The following is a 19,840-nucleotide window of genomic DNA, read 5'->3' as shown; positions in this document are numbered from 1 at the left end:
TGCGAAGCATGGCAGAGATTCCATATCCACGTGAGGAATATGCTCATGGTAGAAAATCTTCTCCTTGTTGAAAAGCACTAATGAATAGAAATTGGCTTGACTAGCAGTCCAGAAATGCCTCTTCCTAATGCGAGCAGAGTCATATGGGTTATAATCTTCGAAGAATACGTGCTCGCTGAAGAAATCATCAGCCTTGAACTTTTGCTTGTGTGAGAATGGATCCTTTGGCTTTGGCAGAGGAGTGTCAGTGAGTTGCATCACGACCTCAGGAATCTCAATCGCAGGTTCTTCAGGCTGAGGAATTTCTGGTTCTTCCTCAGTGGCAGTCTGCATAGTTGGTTGTTCAGCAGCAGCAGTTTCTTCAGCGCTAGTGGCTGGAATTTCCTCATGGACAGATGCAGTGGGATGAGTTTCTTTAGAGCCCATGTGAATAGTTTGTGTGGGGGACTGAGGAATTTGCTGTAGAGGGGTGAACATTGGAGAGTTTGGATGCTGACTTTCCCAGAATTCATCACTGATTACGGATGTGGAGCAGCCAATGTCCACATCTTCATCTTCCATTTCTTCAATGCCAGCCTCTTCAGCTGTGAACTGAGGCATAGGCGAGGAGATGATAGGAGTTGAAGGGATCACATCCACTTCAATTTCTTCATCCAACGGTCCAGACAAAGTAGCAGAAGGAGTTTCTTCATCAGATCCGCTGGGGATCACATATTCTTCATCAAAAGGAACAAGGTCCTTTGATGGCCTGGTTGAGATGGGAACAACATCAATCGGATGTGCAAATGAGCTTGTCATAGGCTTCATTTTCTTCGGAGCTGAAGAATCTAAAGCAACTGATGCTTTCCTTTTCTTCACTGCAGCATGCTCTGCAGCCTTGGTCTTCTTCACATCTGATGCAGATGGAAGGATTGGAGTTGAAGTTGGTGCAGGAGCAGCTAAGGAATCTGGTTGATTTTCTTCAGGCACAACTGATGCAGTTGCCCTGAGTTCTTCAGTTTCTTCAGGCACACCACTAGTGGGTGCCCTGGCAATTTCTTCAGTGGCTGGAATGCAGTCATCAGCCCTGGAACTCATATTTTCTTCAGCAGCCTGATTGTCATCAGCGGTGCTGGCATGTTCTTCAGTCGGCTGAGCAGATGCTTCAGCCTGAGGAATTTCCTGTTGCGTTGGGGCAGCAACATTTGAAGTGAACTGTTCAGTTATCTTTACAAATCCAACTTTGGCTCCTTGCCAATCAGCATAGTAGGCTTGGAAGTCATCGCTGAGGGTTTTGATTTCATATTGGATTTTTACAAGTTCATTAGTGGTCATAGTGACAACGTTGTTCTTCAGGTATTTCTCCTTTCTGTACTGGGCCTTCTTGATCTGCCTGGCCTGATCATATTTCCATTTCTCCTCTTGGATGAAATGAGTCAGCATGTGATTTTGACCAGGCGTCAGCTTGAAGTCAGGCATAGGAGTATTTGGGTCCTTGTGCCAGAGATCAATGTAGTCGAGGATCAGCTTGGGATCCAAAAGCAGTGGCACAGGTGTGCCTTTGGCTCTAGTGGCCCTAACTTGTCTGTCTCTGATGATTTCTGCAAGTTCATCATCATCAGCTTCATCTTCTTCAGACGGCACTTGGAAAGCGACTTGCTTCTTTTGAGGACTTGGGCGTGGACCTCGTCCAGCAGTGGCCTTGGTCTTCAGAGTGGGGCCAGATGAAGAATTTGGTGCAGCTGAGGAGCTTGCTGAGATACCAGAGGCAATGGAGATGCATGTAGTCCTTTGGCACGAGGCCAGATGCGCAAGTGCTGAGGACTTTGGAGGAGGTGCTGAGGATTTTGAAGGAGCAGCTTGAGGGATTGGTCGTGAGGACCTTGAAGAGTCTAGCCGTGAGGGCGCAGCTGAGGAACTTGGCCGTGAGGGCACTGTTGGTGAAGCACTTGGCTTACGAGCAGGCTTCTTAGGCATGGATTTCCTTGGCTTGACAGAGGCCTCAGCAGAGGCAGCAACAGCCACAGCAGAGTCTTCATTGAATTTCCTCACTGCTTCTCTGGCTTGCTTGGCCAACTTGCCTTGGCGCTTGGCCCATTCATCAGGATAGTCCTCACCACGCTTGAGGCTGGTGGGATCTGCTACTTGGCCAGGTGCCAATGGAGCTCTTGGGCATGGAGGATTGAGTGCGAATTTCTTCATGTACTTAGGAGTGACATATCTGTACTCCCTCCATTCTCTTGCCCATCTCCTCTCTATCCTCTGTTTGCGGACTTTGCGCTCATTCTTGGTTTCCTCGGTAGGTGTGCAGTACCCAGCATATATGTCATCAGGGATCTCAAACGCTGTATTTACCTCAGGCCTCTTTCCTCCCTTCTGTGGCCTTTTACCATCAGCCATTTTCTTCAGTTGAGGAATTTGAACAATCGAATTCTCTGAAGAAGTATGCAACTTTTCTTCGAGGAACGCTGCAAATGAGTTAAGTTGATGAGAACCTAGTGATTCAGCAGCTGACATGTGTACCTGTGAACAGAGTATAGTTCGAGGAATTTGGAGAGGTCATATGCGTTCTCAGAAGGTTTTTCAAAAAGAACAAGTTTGAGGAATTTGACCAGATGAGTCTTGAAGATTTTCACTAAGCGTTCTTTGTCTTAGGTTCCAGAGTTGTATAGATTGAAGATCCACACAATTGAGGAATCTTGAAGAAAAATGATGCTTAGAGAAACGAATCAAGAACAGATGGCATGTGAGGTGTTTAGTGTGTGAAGATTTGAAGAATAACACACCTTTGAAGATTTTATAGAGAAACTTCGAATCAAAGAGGGCAGTAAAAGTAAGTTTTAATTACCCTGAATGAAGAACACGACGAACAGTGAGGTGAAACAGTGGAGTTCGTCGGTGTAGATCTTCCACGCCCTAACTTGGCGGAGGAAGACGTCTACGGCGGCGGCAGAGGTGAAGATTTCCGCGGTCGGCGCGAGTACGACGACGACGAGGTCGAGGCAGTGAAGATCTTCCTCACCGGCAACGATGGAGTAGCGATGGCGCTAGGGTTTGGGAAGCTCGAGTGGGAGAGAGAGATCGAGCGGAGTAACGGAAGTGAGGAAGGGATGAGGGGGTATTTATAGTAGCAGTAAAAAACTGTTCGCCCGAAGATTTGGGACGAACGTGCCCCTGACCCTTCTCCTTCGCATGACATGTGTCACCCACATACTGTGTAGTGGAGATCGTGTAAGATCGTGGGTGAATTAAAAAAATTATTGTGGGATGCGGAACGATTTGAGCGGCAAAACCGAAAATTTGGATAAGATTAGTTTTAAAGTCCCGTTCGCAATTTCTTCAGCTGACAAGGACACAGTGAAGATTTTGAACGAGTTTCAAATAGAACGCACATGAAGAATTTGTGAACAGATTGGGTTGAGTATAGCATAGAGGGGAAGGGTCCGATCACATTCACTTAGCAGAAAACCAACTTGAAGAAATAGCAATAAGTGAATGCTGTAGAGGACATAAACTCATATATATATATATATATATAGCCAATGAAGAAAAACAACAGAACCAGTGAAGACTATGCAAAGTTGAAGAATATGAATAATTTGAGGAATTTCAACTTTTGGTGGTGGCGTGACCCACCGTATAAGAATGATGATTTCAGACACCGCGTACAATTATCGTAGGGTTCTGAGAATCAAATTCTTCATTAATTTCTTCACACTAAGAGTGTTATTCTTCATTGATTGAAGTAAAATGTTTCTTCATGTGTTGCACATCTAAGTCATCAATTTTGCATAAGTGTTAGGATGAGTGTCCTTTTCAAAGAACATTCGAAGATTCTAGGATATTTAGCTCACACCGCAACTTGCTAAATCTCTTCTCATCCAAGGGCTTTGTGAAGATATCGGCTAGCTGTTCTTCAGTCTTCACATGCTCAATAGAAATGTCGCCCTTCAACACATGATCATGAAGAAAATGATGAAGAATCTGAATGTGCTTTGTCTTCGAGTGCTGAACTGGGTTGTGAGCAATCTTGATGGCACTCTCATTGTCACATAAGAGAGGCACATTCTTCATGTTGACGCCGTAGTCCTTGAGAGTTTGCTTCATCCATAGCAATTGGGCACAGCAAGAACCAGCGGCAATGTACTCAGCTTCAGCAGTAGATAGTGATACGCAGTTCTGTTTTTTCGAGGACCAACAGAACAAAGATCGTCCGAGGAAATGACATGTACCAGATGTTGACTTGCGATCCACACGATCACCAGCATAGTCAGAGTCAGAATATCCACCAAGATCAAAAGCCGAGCCCTTGGGGTACCATAATCCAAGTGTTGGTGTGTGAGCTAGATATCGAAGAATATGCTTCACAGCCTTATGGTGTGATTCCTTTGGTGCAGCTTGAAATCGGGCACACATGCAAACACTAAGCATTATATCTGGCCTAGATGCACATAAGTATAATAAGGAACCTATCATGGAGCGGTATACCTTATGATCGAAGTCAATACCATTTTCATCAGTGCACAGATGGCCATTTGTGGGCATAGGAATTTTGACGCCTTTGCAATCTTGCATGCCGAATTTCCTCAGTACATCCTTGAGGTATTTCTCCTGAGACATGAATATGCCATTGTGTTGTTGACGAATTTGAAGACCTAAGAAAAATTTCAACTCTCCCATACTAGACATTTGATAGTCTTCACTCATCATATAGGCAAATTCATCACTATAACATTGGTCAGTACAGCCAAAGATAATATCATCAACATATACTTGGCATACAAACAATTCACCATCATAAGATTTAGTGAAAAGAGTAGGGTCAAGTGAACCGGGTTTGAAGCCTTTCTTCATGAAGAGTTCCTTCAAAGTATCATACCAAGCCCGTGGGGCCTGCTTGAGGCCATAGAGGGCCTTGTTGAGTCTGAAGACTTTGTCAGGATTCTTTGGATCTTCAAAACCTGGGGGTTGAGCAACATATACTTCTTCCTCAAGCTTACCATTGAGGAATGCACTTTTCACATCCATTTGATATAGAGTGATATCATGATGGTTAGCATAAGCAAGTAATATGCGAATAGCCTCAAGTCTAGCAACAGGTGCAAAAGCTTCATCGAAATCAATTCCTTCAACCTGTGTGTAGCCTTGAGCTACAAGCCGTGCCTTATTCCTCACAACAAGGCCATTTTCATCTTGCTTGTTGCGGTAGATCCACTTTGTGCCGATGATATTGTGCTTGCGAGGATCTGGACGTTTGACCAGTTTCCAGACATTGTTGAGCTCGAACTGATGTAATTCTTCTTGCATGGCCTGAATCCACTCAGGCTCCAGAAATGCTTCATCTACCTTAGTGGGCTCTGTAATAGAGACAAAAGCATACTGCCCACAAAAGTTAGACAAATGTGAAGCTTTTGAGCGTGTGAGAGGACCTGGCGCTTTGATGTCATTGATGATCTTTTCAACTTGCACTTCTTTTGCAATGCGAGGATGAGCTGGTTGTCGTTGAAGAGTTTGATCAGCGTTTTCTTCAGCACCATTTTCTTCAGGTGCATTAGCTCGATGTTCTTCATGTTCTGAAATGAATTCTTCAGCAGATTCTTCAGTAGGAATGACATCCTCAGTAGCCTTGAACTTGATAGTTTCCTCAGGTGCTGGTTCATCTATCACAGTAGGTAGGTGCTCTCTTTGCGAGCCATTAGTTTCATCGAACCGCACATCTATAGTTTCAACAACTTTGTGAAGAACGTTGTTGAAGACTCTGTAGGTGTGCGAGTCCTTTCCGTAACCAAGCATAAAACCTTCATGTGCTTTTGGTGCAAATTTTGAGTTGTGATGAGGATCTCTAATCCAACATTTAGCACCGAAGACTTTGAAATAACTTACATTGGGTTTCTTATCAGTGAGGAGTTCATAGGCAGTCTTTTTGAAGAATTTGTGAAGATATACTCTGTTGATGATGTGGCACGCAGTATCAATTGCCTCAGTCCAGAAACGACGAGGCGTTTTGTATTCATCAAGCATAGCGCGAGCCATCTCAGCAAGGGTCCTGTTCTTGCGCTCCACGACGCCGTTCTGCTGAGGAGTGTAAGGAGCAGATAACTCATGAGTAATACCAAGTTCATCAAGATAGTCATCGAGACCAGAATTCTTGAACTCAGTGCCATTGTCACTTCTGATGTGCTTGATCTTCACACCAAAGTTGGTTGAAGCCCTCGAGGAAAATCGTTTGAAGACTTCCTGCACTTCATGTTTGTAAGTAACAAGGTGTACCCATGTGTAATGAGAATAATCATCAACAATAACAAAGCCATATTGAGATGCTTCATTTGAGATAGAAGAATAATGATTAGGACCAAAGAGATCCATGTGAAGCAATTCAAATGGGCGAGTGGTGGTCATGATAGTCATCGCTGGATGCTTGGCCTTGGTCATCTTCCCAGCTTCACAGGCTCCGCATAGGTGATCCTTGAGGAATTTGACATTCTCGATGCCAATGACATGCTTCTTCTTCGCAAGCGTGTGCAAATTCCTCATGTCTGCATGACCAAGTTGTCGATGCCAGAGCCAGCCTTCTGAAGCTTTTGCAAGTAAGCACACAGCTGGTTGTGGTCCTGTAGAGAAATCAACAATATACAGGTCTCCTCTCCTAAAGCCTTCGAAGACTTTGGAATTGTCAGCTTCCATAACCACAACACAACGGTACTTGCCGAAGACAACAACCATATCAAGATCACAAAGCATTGATACAGACATAAGGTTGTATCCTAAGGACTCAACAAGCATGACTTTGTCCATGTGTCGATCCTTTGCAATCGCAACCTTACCTAGACCCAATACCTGACTTTTGCCTTTGTCAGCAAAGATGATATGCTTCAGATGCGACGGTGATAATGGAGCATCCATCAATAGATTCTTGTCACCAGTCATGTGGTTTGTACATCCACTATCGAGGACCCACTCAGTGGCTTTGGGTTGATCATCCTGCAGATGAATTAGTGCAACTTACAAACTCATATACTTCATCAGTGAAGAATATGACATCAATTCATCAGATCAATTTCATCAAGTAAAAGAACTGATAAAGCAATATGAGGACGTGAGAAATGAAAGTTCATTTCTTCATGATTAGCCTGCGTCCTTTCAGGCATGCTCAGGTCTCCAGCAAATTCTTTAGATGATTACGTGCGTCTGGAGACCTGACCCTGCAGAAGAGATTAGTTCTTTTTCTTCACCACCCACATCTGAAGGGGTGGCAAAAAGTTCATCATTCTGCGAGCTCCATACGAGAAGGATGGCATAGAAGCCAGTCCATTTCGTTTCACATAAGAGGGGTTAGAGTAAGCATAAGAGTAAGCAGAGAACTTCTTCGAGGACTTATGGACACAATGATTTGAAGAATAATGCACATATCCATAATCCTTAGATCTTCCCTGCGAAACAGACGGGTTAGCATGATGATGTTCATATGAGGACTTTGATCCATATGAAGAATTTGGTCCATATGAAGAATTTGATCTGGGGTTCCTATTCTTCACAGGTGGCGTCATGATGACATTCACCTGAAGATTTTCAAGGCATCTTTTGGGAACCCAGATTTTCTTCACAGGGGAGCCGTTCCTGCAGTTAGTGCCAACATATCTAGCAAATACTTCGCCTTTCTGATTTTTGAATAGCTTATAGTTGGAGTCAATTGACTCATCATCAGAATGAGGAGATTCACATGCAAATCCAGATAAGTTAGATGGATTAACTGGAGGTCCCTTTGCAGCAACCCATGTAGTTTTGGGGTACTGCTCAGGCTTCCAATATGTACCATCAGCATTGAGTTTCCTCTCAAAGGCGATACCCTCTTTCCTAGGGTTCCTGTTGAGGATTTGCTTTTTAAGCACATCACAAAGAGCCTGATGCCCTTTGAGGCTTTTATACATGCCTGTCGTGTACAATTCCTTCAGCCCTGCATCGTCAGTGATACTAGCAATGTCCTCAGATGGGGAATTAGTGATAGCAGAGGCATGTGAAGAATTTGAAACATTAGCAGCATTTGAACATTCAGGTGAAGAATTAGCAGATTCATGTTCAATGCACTTCAAGCATGGAGGAACAAATTCTTCCTGAGATGCGCTGATTTGTTGAGCAAGTAATGAATCGCACTCCTTCTGAAGATCTTCATAACTCACTCTTAGCTTCTCAAGGTCTTGCTTTCTTTGAAGAAATTCATAAGAAAGCTTCTCATGATCCGATAAGAGAGTGTTATGATGACTTTGAAGTTTGTCAAGCTTGGACTGAAGTCTCTCAAGATTTTCAGTCAAAGTTTCAGTGTGATCCATTTCTTCACCCAACATATCATCACTTTTATTTAGGATGTTTTGAACCTTTTCTAAAGCCTTTTGTTGTTTAGTGGCAATATAAACAAGCTTTGTATAGCTAGGTTCAAAATCATCATCAGATTCATCATCACTCGACTCGGATGAGGAACATTCAGTTACCTTGGCACCTTTTGCCATGAGGCATGGTGCAGAAGATGATGGTTCAGGTTCGAAAGTCATCGTCTTGAGTGATTCCTTGAAATCCTCAAACCAGGGATCATGACAAGTTTGATGACCTTCATAGACATCAGAGATTTGGTCCCAGATAAGCCTCGCATTGCAAAGATGCATAATGCGCCTGAATTCATCTCTGGATAGGCAGGAACAAATGATATCCTTCGCCATGATGTCAAGTTGAGTGTACTTGCGAATATCATCAGTGTCCGCCATCTTGCATAGATCGGTAAGACCAATCTCACTGACGGTCCACAGCTCGCTGTTCATTGCCATGAGGCGCTTCCTCATCATGGCCTTCCACTTGGGATAATCATGACCGTCAAAGATGGGGCATGTCAATTTCTTCATACCTGCGGTTGACATAACTAAAACTCCAGGCGGTTAAACCAAAATCACACAGAACAAGGGAGTACCTTGCTCTGATACCAATTGAAAGTGCGTTATATCGACTAGAGGGGGGTGAATAGGCGATTTTTATGAAATTCTTCATTGAGGAATTTGCCGGTGAGGAAATTCCTTAGCGAAGAACTACTAGAAGCAGAATAAATACTCAAAGGTAAACATAACAGAATACAAGCATATTCATCATGATGAAATGAAGACAGGCACAGAGTACAGGAAGCGTAAACACAGGATAACACAGGATGAAGACAAACAGACTGAAGAAATTGAATTGAGGAAATTGAGAAAGTCTTCAGTCAAGGTCTTCTAACACAGATATGAACAACATACAGCACAGTTATGAGGAAATGAAAGAGTTGAGGAAATAGAACCAGTAAGCTCGGTGAAGACACTGATTTGGTAGACCAGTTCCAACTGCTGTCTCAGTTGTACGTCTGGTTGGAGCGGCTGAGTATTTAAACTCGAGGACACACATTCCCGGACACCCAGTCAAGGACACTTAGTCCAAGACACCCAGTCCTCACCGCATTCTCCTTGAACTAAGGTCACACAGACCTCGTCCAATCACTCGTGGTAAGTCTTCAGGCGACTTCCAAACCTTCACAAACTTGGTCACCCGGCGATCCACAATTCCTCTTGGATGCTCTAGACCATGACGCCTAACCGTTTGGAAGAAGCACAGTCTTCAAAGGTAACAAGCGTCGGATCCACTCAGGATCAATCTCTTCAGTGATGCTCAATCACTTGGGGTTTGTAGGTGTTTGGGTTTTTGGTTTTCCTCACTTGATGATTTTCGCTCAAAGTCCTCGGAGGATGGGTTTCTCTCAAATGACAAGTGTCAGTTTCTCTTGGAGCAGCCTCTCAGCTAGTGGTTGTAGGGGGCGGCTATTTATAGCCTAGGGAGCAGCCCGACATGATAAGACATAAATGCCCTTCAATGATATGACCGTTAGGTGGATAGATATTTTGGAACAGCTGGCGCATAGCACAGCAACGGTCAGAATTTTGAGTACCAAAATCCTCAGGGCTATCATGTTCCTCACTGTGTAGGAAATCCGCACTGGCGAATTCCTAACTCCTCAGTCAGGACAAATTCCTCAGAGACCAGAAGAACTTCGTCTCTATCACTGAAGAAATCGACTGAACTGTATGAGATTTCCAATGGCTTCACTCGAAGGGATTGGTAGGTGTAGGATTTTGAGTTGAGCATCACATGGAAATTTTTCCTTAGTATTTCCTCGACCCCCTTTAACAGTATGGTGTTTCCTATGACTCAAGAAAGAGAAAAACAAAACTATGAAAACGAAAGTCTTCAAGCTTCATATTCCTCGCATGAATATCAAGTCTTCACGGACACACCAATTTCTTCACTTTCAAAGTCTTCATGAAAGTCTTCAGAAATACCAAAATCTTCAGTCGAAGATATTCATTTGTAGGTTTCGACTTTTCCTGTAAATATCAAACTCCTCATAGACTTATAGACCTGTGTACACTCACACACGCATTAGTCCCTTAACCTATAAGTCTTCAATACAGCAAAATCACTAAGGGGCACTAGATGCACTTACAGATAGCCATACATCATAGGGAAATAATATATAGCGTTGAGCACCATGTTTAAGTAGAGATTACAGCGGGTAAGAGAGAGGTTACACCGCTGCATAGAGGGGGGAAGAGTTGGTGGTGAAGGCGGTGAAGTTGTTGGTGAAGATGGCGGTGATGATGATGGCCCCCGGTGGCACTTCGGCGCCACCTGAAGCAAGGGGGAGAGGGCCCCCCTTCTTCTTCTTCTTCCTTGACCTCCTCCCTAGATGGGAGAAGGGTTTCCCCTCTGGTCCTTGGCCTCCATGGCGTGGGAGGGGCGAGAGCCCCTCCGAGATTGGATCTGTCTCTCTGTCTCTCTCTGTTTATGCGTTCTCAGATTCTACCCCTTCACCGTTTCTTATATTCCCGGAGATCCGTAACTCCGATTGGGCTGAAATTTGAACACGATCTCTATCCGGATATTAGCTTTCTTGCGGCGAAAGAAGGGAATCAACCACCTTATGGGGTGGCCACGAGGGTCAGGGGTGCGCCCCCCTACCTCGTGGGCCCCTCGAGCATCGTCTCGCGTTGATTTTTCTTCCAAAAAGTCATATATATTCCAAAAAATCTCCGTCAGTTTTTATTCCATTTGGACTCCGTTTGATATGGATATTCTGTGAAACAAAAAACATGCAACAAATAGGAACTGGCACTGGGCACTGGATCAATATGTTAGTCCAAAAATAGTATAAAAAGTTGCCAAAAGTATATGAAAGTTGAATAATATTGGCATGGAACAATCAAAAATTATAGATACGATGGAGACGTATCACATTGCCCCGTGTGTCTCACTCCACGATACCTATTTGTTTGCATTAATATGACGTGCACGCATGTGGATCTAGAGAAGAAAATGCCCACCAAGCTGGTATGTCTGGTCTTCGTCGTTGCTTCCTCCCGTGTAGCGACACCGTCGGTCTATGTATGTGTGCAACATGCATCTCATCAATACACCTTCATACATTAATGCATCATACACCCCGTGTAGTGACGCCGTCGGTCTATATATGTGTGCATCATGCATCTCATCAATACACCTTCATACATTAATGCATCATACACCCTATCTCAGTTCAAGCCATGAAGACTTATATTTGTGTGACCGGATCCCCAAATCCACCCCGAAGCCTCTGCCTCCAACCCTTCCTGCACCGCACACGCCGAATCCCCCACTCCATATCCCATCTTTTAATCAACCTCTGCCACCCTCGATTGGACCGAATGGCCAGATCTAGGCATCGAGGGTCGTCGCTGGCGAATTGACACTAATATGAATCCAAAAGGGGGACACACATGCACCACGAGCACCCAGTGGGGTGCCATGCTCCATAGCCACTTCCGACCTGCCGCCGCCGAGGCGAAAGTACCATGGTGTGAGGCAACAGTAGTGGGGGATGTGGGTGTCAGATGTTAGAGCTCGGGACACGGGGTAATGACATGGTAGCGGTCTTAGCCTCTACGACTGCGAGACGAAAATTAATTTCCCCCTGGGCAGTCGTGACGTCCCGCAACCAATCGCCTTGGATCCCTAGTCGTCTCCAGCCATGAGGTGAGGGAGAATTGGGATGCCTTTGAGAAGACCGAGACCAAGCGCGTCGACGAGGCCTACATGGACGAGTTTTGAGGAATCACCGATGAGGACAAAATTCACCGAGAGATGCTAGAGGAGAAGAGCCTAGTGGCGATCAGTCTAGTTCTCATCCAGACACAGAAGTGTGGCGACTATGTGTGTGTGTGTATGTGTGTGTGTGTGATGGGGTGCCTACATAGCGACTTGTGTGTCTCTTGGGGGCGCCCCTCCCACATATGTATAGGAGGCTAAAGGCCTAGCCGACCTGGGGAGGGGCATCCCTGTTCTTTGGTTGAGTCAACCTAGGGGGAGAATGAGTCCTGTAGGACCCCAACTCGCCTCATCCCCACCCCCATGTGGCTTCCCTACCAAGCCTAAAAGAGGGGTACACCACTAGTGGGCCTTTAGGGACCATGTGGCTGCCTCGCCTTGGGCGGCCAAGAGAGCAACCTCATAGGACTGCTTTGAATATTTCAGAAGCTTCCAGAACTTTCCTGTGCCTTCTAGAATTTTCCAAAACGTTCACAGACACTTCCGGGAAACTCTTGGAATGTTCTTGGATCCATATGAAACTCTTCCAGAGCCACTCTCCCTTTCTCCTATATCCTCTAGTACTCAAATAAAGCACTTGTCATTAAGCATGTGATCCTGCAGGTGCAGTGATATGTAGACATGACCTGGAACATCTTCCAGTCAATAGATAACAGTGGAATCTGGACACCCATGTTAACTCCTACATATGCAGGAAGTTGATTTATCCAGTGAACCTTTTTTTATAGTATACTCTTCTGATGTCTACTACACAACCTTCTTCTTGTAGACGTTGTTGGGCCTCCAAGTGCAGAGGTTTGTAGGACAGTAGCAAATTTCCCTCAAGTGGATGACCTAAGGTTTATCAATCCATGGGAGGCGTAGGATGAAGATGGTCTCTCTCAAGCAACCCTGCAACCAAATAACAAAGAGTCTCTTGTGTCCCCAACACACCCAATACAATGGTAAATTGTATAGGTGCACTAGTTCGGCGAAGAGATGGTGATACAAGTGCAATATGGATGATAGGTATGAGTATTTGTAATCTGAAAATATAAAAACAGCAAGGTAACTAATGATAAAAGTGAGAACAAACGGTATCGCAATGCGTTGAAACAAGGCATAGGGTTCATACTTTCACTAGTGCAAGTTCTCTCAACAATAATAACATAATTGGATCATATAACTATCCCTCAACATGCAACAAAGAGTCACTCCAAAGTCACTAATAGCAGAGAACAAACGAAGAGATTATGGTAGGGTACGAAACCACCTCAAAGTTATTCTTTCTGATCGATCTATTCAAGAGTCCGTAGTGAAATAACATGAAGCTATTCTTTCCATTCAATCTATCCTAGAGTTCGCACTAGAATAACACCTTAAGACACAAATCAACCAAAACCCTGATGTCACCTAGATACTCCAATGTCACCTCAAGTATCCGTGGGTATGATTATACGATATGCATCACACAATCTCAGATTCATCTATTTAACCAACACAAAGAACTTCAAAGAGTGCCCCAAAGTTTCTACCAGAGAGTCAAGACGAAAACGTGTGCCAACCCCTATGCATAAGTTCACGAGGTCACGGAACTCGCAAGTTGATCACCAAAACATACATCAAGTGGATCACATGATATCCCATTGTCACCACAGATAAGCATGTGCAAGACATACATCAAGTGTTCTCAAATCCTTAAAGACTCAATCTGATAAGATAACTTCAAAGGGAAAACTCAGTCCATTACAAGAGAGTATAGGGGGAGAAACATCATAAGATCCAACTATAATAGAAAAGCTCGTGATACATTAAGATCGTACCACCTCAAGAACACGAGAGAGAGAGAGAGATCAAACACATAGCTACTGGTACATACCCTCAGCCCCGAGGGAGAACTACTCCCTCCTCGTCATGGAGAGCACCGGGATGGTGAAGATGGCCACCAAAGAGGGATTCCCCCCTCTGGTAGGGTGCCGGAATGGGTCTAGATTGGTTTTCGGTGTCTACGGAGGCTTCTGGTGGCAGAACTCCCGATCTATTCTCTTCTCTGATGTTTCTAGGGTATATGGATACATATATGCGAAAGAAGTTGGTCAGGGGAGCCACAAGGGGCCCACGAGGGTGGGGGGCATGCCTAGGGGGGATGCGCGCCTCCCTGCCTCGTGGCCACCTCGAAGCTTCCGTGACGTCTACTCCAAGTCACCTGGATTGCTTCCGTTCCAAAAATAAGTTCCATGAAGTTTCAGGTCAATTGGACTCCATTTGATTTTCATTTTCTGCGATACTCTAAAACAAGGAAAAAACAGAAACTGGCACTAGGCTCTAGGTTAATAGGTTAGTCCCAAAAATAATATAAAAGTGTATAATAAAGCCCATAAACATCCAAAACAGATAATATAATAGCATGGAACAATAAAAAATTATAGATACGTTGGAGACGTATCAGCATCCCCAAGCTTAATTCATGCTCGTCCTCGAGTAGGTAAATGATAAAAACAGAATTTTTGATGTGGAATGCTACCTAACATATTTATCCACGTAATTCTTTTTATTGTGGCGAGAATATTCAGATCCATAAGATTCAAGACAAAAGTTTAACATTGACATGAAAATAATAATACTTCAAGCATACTAACAAAGCAATCATGTCTTCTCAAAATAACATGGCCAAAGAAAGCTACCCCTACAAAATCATATAGTCTGGCTATGCTCTATCTTCATCACACAAAATGTTTAAATCATGCACAACCCCGATGACAAGCCAAGCAATTGTTTCATACTTTTGATGCTCTCAAACTTTTTCAATCTTCACGCAATAGATGAGCGTGAGCCATGGACATAGCACTATAGGTGGAATAGAATGGTCTCACATCAACTAGGCGTATCAATGGGCTATGAAGATGCCCATCGATAGATATCAATGTGAGTGAGTAGGGATTGCCATGCAACGGATGCACTAGAGCTACAAGTGTACGCAAGCTCAACAAAAGAAACTAGTGGGTGTGCATCCAACTCGCTTGCTCACAAAGACCTAGGGCGTTTTGAGGAAGCCCATCATTGGAATATACAAGCCAAGTTCTATAATGAAAGATTCCCACTAGTATATGAAAGTGACAACATAGGAGACTCTCTATCATGAAGATCATGGTGCTACTTTGAAGCACAAGTATGGTAAAAGGATAGTAGCATTGCCCCTTCTCTCTTTTTCTCTCATTTTTTCTTCTTCTTCTTCTTATTTTTTATTTGGGCCTTTTATATTCTTTATGGCCTCTTTTCCCCCTTTTTTTATTTTTCGTCCGGAGTCTCATCCCGACTTGTGGGGGAATCATAGTCTCCATCATCCTTTCCTCACTGGGACAATGCTCTAATAATGATGATCATCACACTTTTATTTACTTACAACTCAAGAATTACAACTCGATACTTAGAACAAAATATGACTCTATATAAATGCCTCCGGCGGTGTACCGGGATGTGCAATGACTCATGAGTAAGGATGGCAATTTTATCCATGGACATGGATACCCATGGATATCCAACCCGAATGGATAGGGTTTGGATATGCTTTTGCCCCCATCGGCAGCGCCCAAACCCGACCCGATTACTCATGGATAGGGCATGTACATAATCTTGTACTCATGGATATATCCAAACCTGACCCGATCGTCTGACTTAACGAGCAATATTCTGCTACCCCTACCCCATAGTCACATGTCCCACTATAATTTTATCCTTTATCTAAAACATCCAAAAGAAATTACACAATCCCCACCGTAACATACTCCAACGCACCTTCTCATCCTATTATCTACACTAATTAAATGACTTGTCGTTGAGAATCGGTGCCATCTCCTTGAGTTACTCCTCTCATAGCCCTAGAGGTGGCCGCCGCCGCCAGCCGCTACCCCCACGTAAGGTGGATCGCTGCAGCAGCCACTACTGGCCTGCGACAACCCAGCTCCATATCTCCTTGACCCCTCCATCTTCGCTTTTCCACACACGCATTGATGCATGGCCGCAGCAGTGGGACAATGCAAGGGCTATGACTATACGGCAGGGAGTGAGCATGCCAATGCAGAGTGCACATTGTGTAATGAGTTATGTCTTATGTATAGGTCTTGAGAGGACCCGATGGATATCCAATGGGTATGGATATCCATCGGATTTGGACATGGTCACAATTTTTCGCCCATGGATTTTTTCATGGATGGGTTGGGACTGCCTTCATGGATATGGATATGGATTTGATATTGTTCAACCCGATCCAAGCCCGACCCATTTCCATCCTTACTCATGAGTGACATGTATGAAAGAATTATGAACGGTGGCTTTGCCACAAATACAATGTCAACTACATGATCATGCATAGCAATATGACAATGATGAAGCGTGTCATAATAATGGAACGGTGGAAAGTTGCATGGCAATATATCTCGGAATGGCTATGGAAATGCCATAATAGGTAGGTATGGTGGCTGTTTTGAGGAAGGTATATGGTGGGTTTATGGTACCGGCGAAAGTTGCGCGGTACTAGAGAGGCTAGCAATGGTGGAAAGGTGAGAGTGCGTATAATCCATGGACTCAACATTAGTCATAAAGAACTCACATACTTATTGCAAAAATCTATTAGTTATCGAAACAAAGTACTACACGCATGCTCCTAGGGGGATAGATTGGTAGGAAAATACCATGGCTCGTCCCCGGCCACCACTCATAAGGAAGACAATCAACAAATAAATCATGGTTCGACTTCATCACATAACGGTTCACCATACGTGCATGCTACGGGAATCACAAACTTTAACACAAGTATTTCTCAAATTCACAACTACTCACTAGCATGAATCTAATATTACCATCCTCATATCTCAAAACAATCATCAAGTATCAAACTTCTCATAGTATTCAATGCACTTTATATGAAAGTTTTTATTATACCCCTCTTGGATGCCCATCATATTAGGACTAAATTCATAACCAAAGCAAACTACCATGCTGTTCTAAAGACTCTCAAAATAATATAAGTGAAGCATGAGAGTTCATCTATTTCTTCAAAATAAAACCATCGCCATGCTCTAAAAGGATATAAGTGAAGTACTAGAGCAAATGACAAACTACTCTGAAAGATATAAGTGAAGATCAATGAGTAGTCAAATAATTATGAAACTATGTGAAGACTCTCTAACATTTAAGAATTTCAGATCTTGGTATTTTATTCAAACAGCAAGCAAAACAAAAGAAAATAAAATGACACTCCAAGCAAAACACATATCATGTGGTGAATAAAAATATAGCTCCAAGTAAAGTTACCGATGAACGAAGACGAAAGAGGGGATGCCTTCCGGGGCATCCCCAAGCTTAGGCTCTTGGTTGTACTTGAATATTACCTTGGGGTTCCTTGGGCATCCCCAAGCTTAGGCTCTTGCCACTCCTTATTCCATAGTCCATCGAATCTTTACCCAAAACTTGAAAACTTCACAACACAAAACTTAACAAGAAAATATCGTGAGCTCCGTTAGCGAAAGAAAACAAAACACCACTTCAAGGTACTGTAATGAACTCATTCTTTATTTATATTGGTGTTAAACCTACTGTATTCCAACTTCTATATGGTTTATAAACTCTTTTACTATCCATAGATTCATCAAAATAAGCAAACAACACATGAAAAACAGAATCTGTCAAAAACAGAACAGTCTGTAGTAATCTGTAACTAACGCAAACTTATGGAACCCCAAAAATTCTAAAATAAACTGTTGGACGTGAGGAATTTATCTATTAATCATATTCAACAAGAATTAACTAAATATCACTCTGCAATAAAAAAATGGCATCAATTCTCGTGAGCGCTAAAGTTTCTGTTTTTTACAGCATGATCGCAAAGACCTTCCCCAAGTCTTCCCAAAGGTTCTAATTGGCACAAACACTAATTAAAACATAAAAACTCAATCATAACAGAGGCTAGATAAATTATTTATTACTAAACAGGAACAAAAAGCAAGAATAAAAATAAAGTTGGGTTGCCTCACAACAAGCGCTATTGTTTAATGCCCCTAGCTAGGCATGATGATTTCAATGATGCTCACATAAAGGATAAGAATTGAAACATAAAGAGAGCATCATGAAGAATATGACTAGCACATTTAAGTCTAACACACTTCCTACGCATAGGGATTTTGTGAGCAAACAACTTATGGGAACAATAATCAACTAGCATAGGAAGGCAAAACAAGCATACCTTCAAAACTTTAAGCACATAGAGAGGAAACTTGGTATTATTGCAATTCCTACAAGCATATGTTCCTCCCTCATAATAATTTTCAGTAGCATCATGAATGAATTCAACAATATAACCAGCACCTAAAGCATTCTTTTCATGATCTACAAGCATAGAAAATTTACTACTCTCCACATAAGCAAAATTCTTCTCATTCGGAATAGTGGGAGTATCATAAGAGACTTGAATACTATAAATTGTTTCCACATTAGGAGAGTAATGTTCATAAAAAGGGTAATCATAATCATGACAAGGTTTATAAATATAATCATCACTACTTTTTATAGCATATGTATCATCACAATAATTATCATAAGTAGCAACTTTGTTCTCATCATAATCGATTGAAACATCTTCCAAGATAGTGGAATCATTACTAAATAAAGTCATGACCTCTCCAAATCCACTTTCATAATTTTTACAATAAGATTAAAAATCCTCCAAAATAGTGGGATCATTACTTCCTAAAGTTGACACTCTTCCAAACCCACTTTCATCAATATAATCATCATAAGTAGGAGGTATCCTATCATCATAATAAATTTGCATATCAAAACTTGGGAGGCTAAAAATATCATCTTCATTAAACGTAGCATCCCCAAGCTTGGGACAAACATTAATTGCAGCAAATATATTCTCAAACATGTCATTCTCATCAAACATAGCATCCCCAAGCTTGGGCCTTTTCATATCATAAGCATAATCACTCTCATCATTAATAGTATGGATAGCACCAATAGTAAAGCAATTATCATCATCACAAGGAGTAATAGGAGCAACATCATTTGGGAGAGATACCTTTTTACCTTTGCTTCTCCATCTTTTATTTTTCTTCTTCACATCATGTGTGGGTTTGACCCTCTTTTCGGAGCTCCTTATTGATGAGATTGGTTGAATAGAAGGATCCTCCTCGTTACCTGATTCATCATAAGAAATAATAGAAGGATATTGTGAAGTCTCTTCCCTTTCATTAGTATTCTCTTCATCTTTTATTTGTTTTCTTCTCTTTATATAATTGGCAATATAAGGATTTTCAATGCAATTCACTGCACAATACATATAAATTTCTTCTAGATCAAAATTAAGAGCTCTATAAAGGGAAAATTCTGGAATAATCTTAGATATACGTTTCATTTCCTCATAACCCAAGAGCAAACTAAGTTCATTATGATGTGCAAGGGAAATCAAGTCATCACAATTTTTGGACACGATACGACCATGAAACAATTTGCATTGGGTACTGAAATGATCACGTTCATTGCAAAGTTCACAAGTAGGGTCAAGAAAGTTTAAATTTTCAGCACAAACATCTAGCCTTTCTTGCAACCATTTAGTTTCCAAATACTTATGCCTCTTGCAAAATTTATCTTCCCTGTTTGGTATGTACTTGCAAACTCTATGCACTCCAGAAAAATCGACATGCTTATAAGAGATATTTTCATCATAACTAGT

The sequence above is a fragment of the Triticum urartu genome, chromosome 5A (genome assembly GCF_056163025.1).
Source record: "Triticum urartu cultivar PI428250 chromosome 5A, HENAU_Tu73, whole genome shotgun sequence".
Taxonomy (NCBI): domain Eukaryota; kingdom Viridiplantae; phylum Streptophyta; class Magnoliopsida; order Poales; family Poaceae; genus Triticum; species Triticum urartu.
This window is presented reverse-complemented; position numbering follows the sequence as displayed.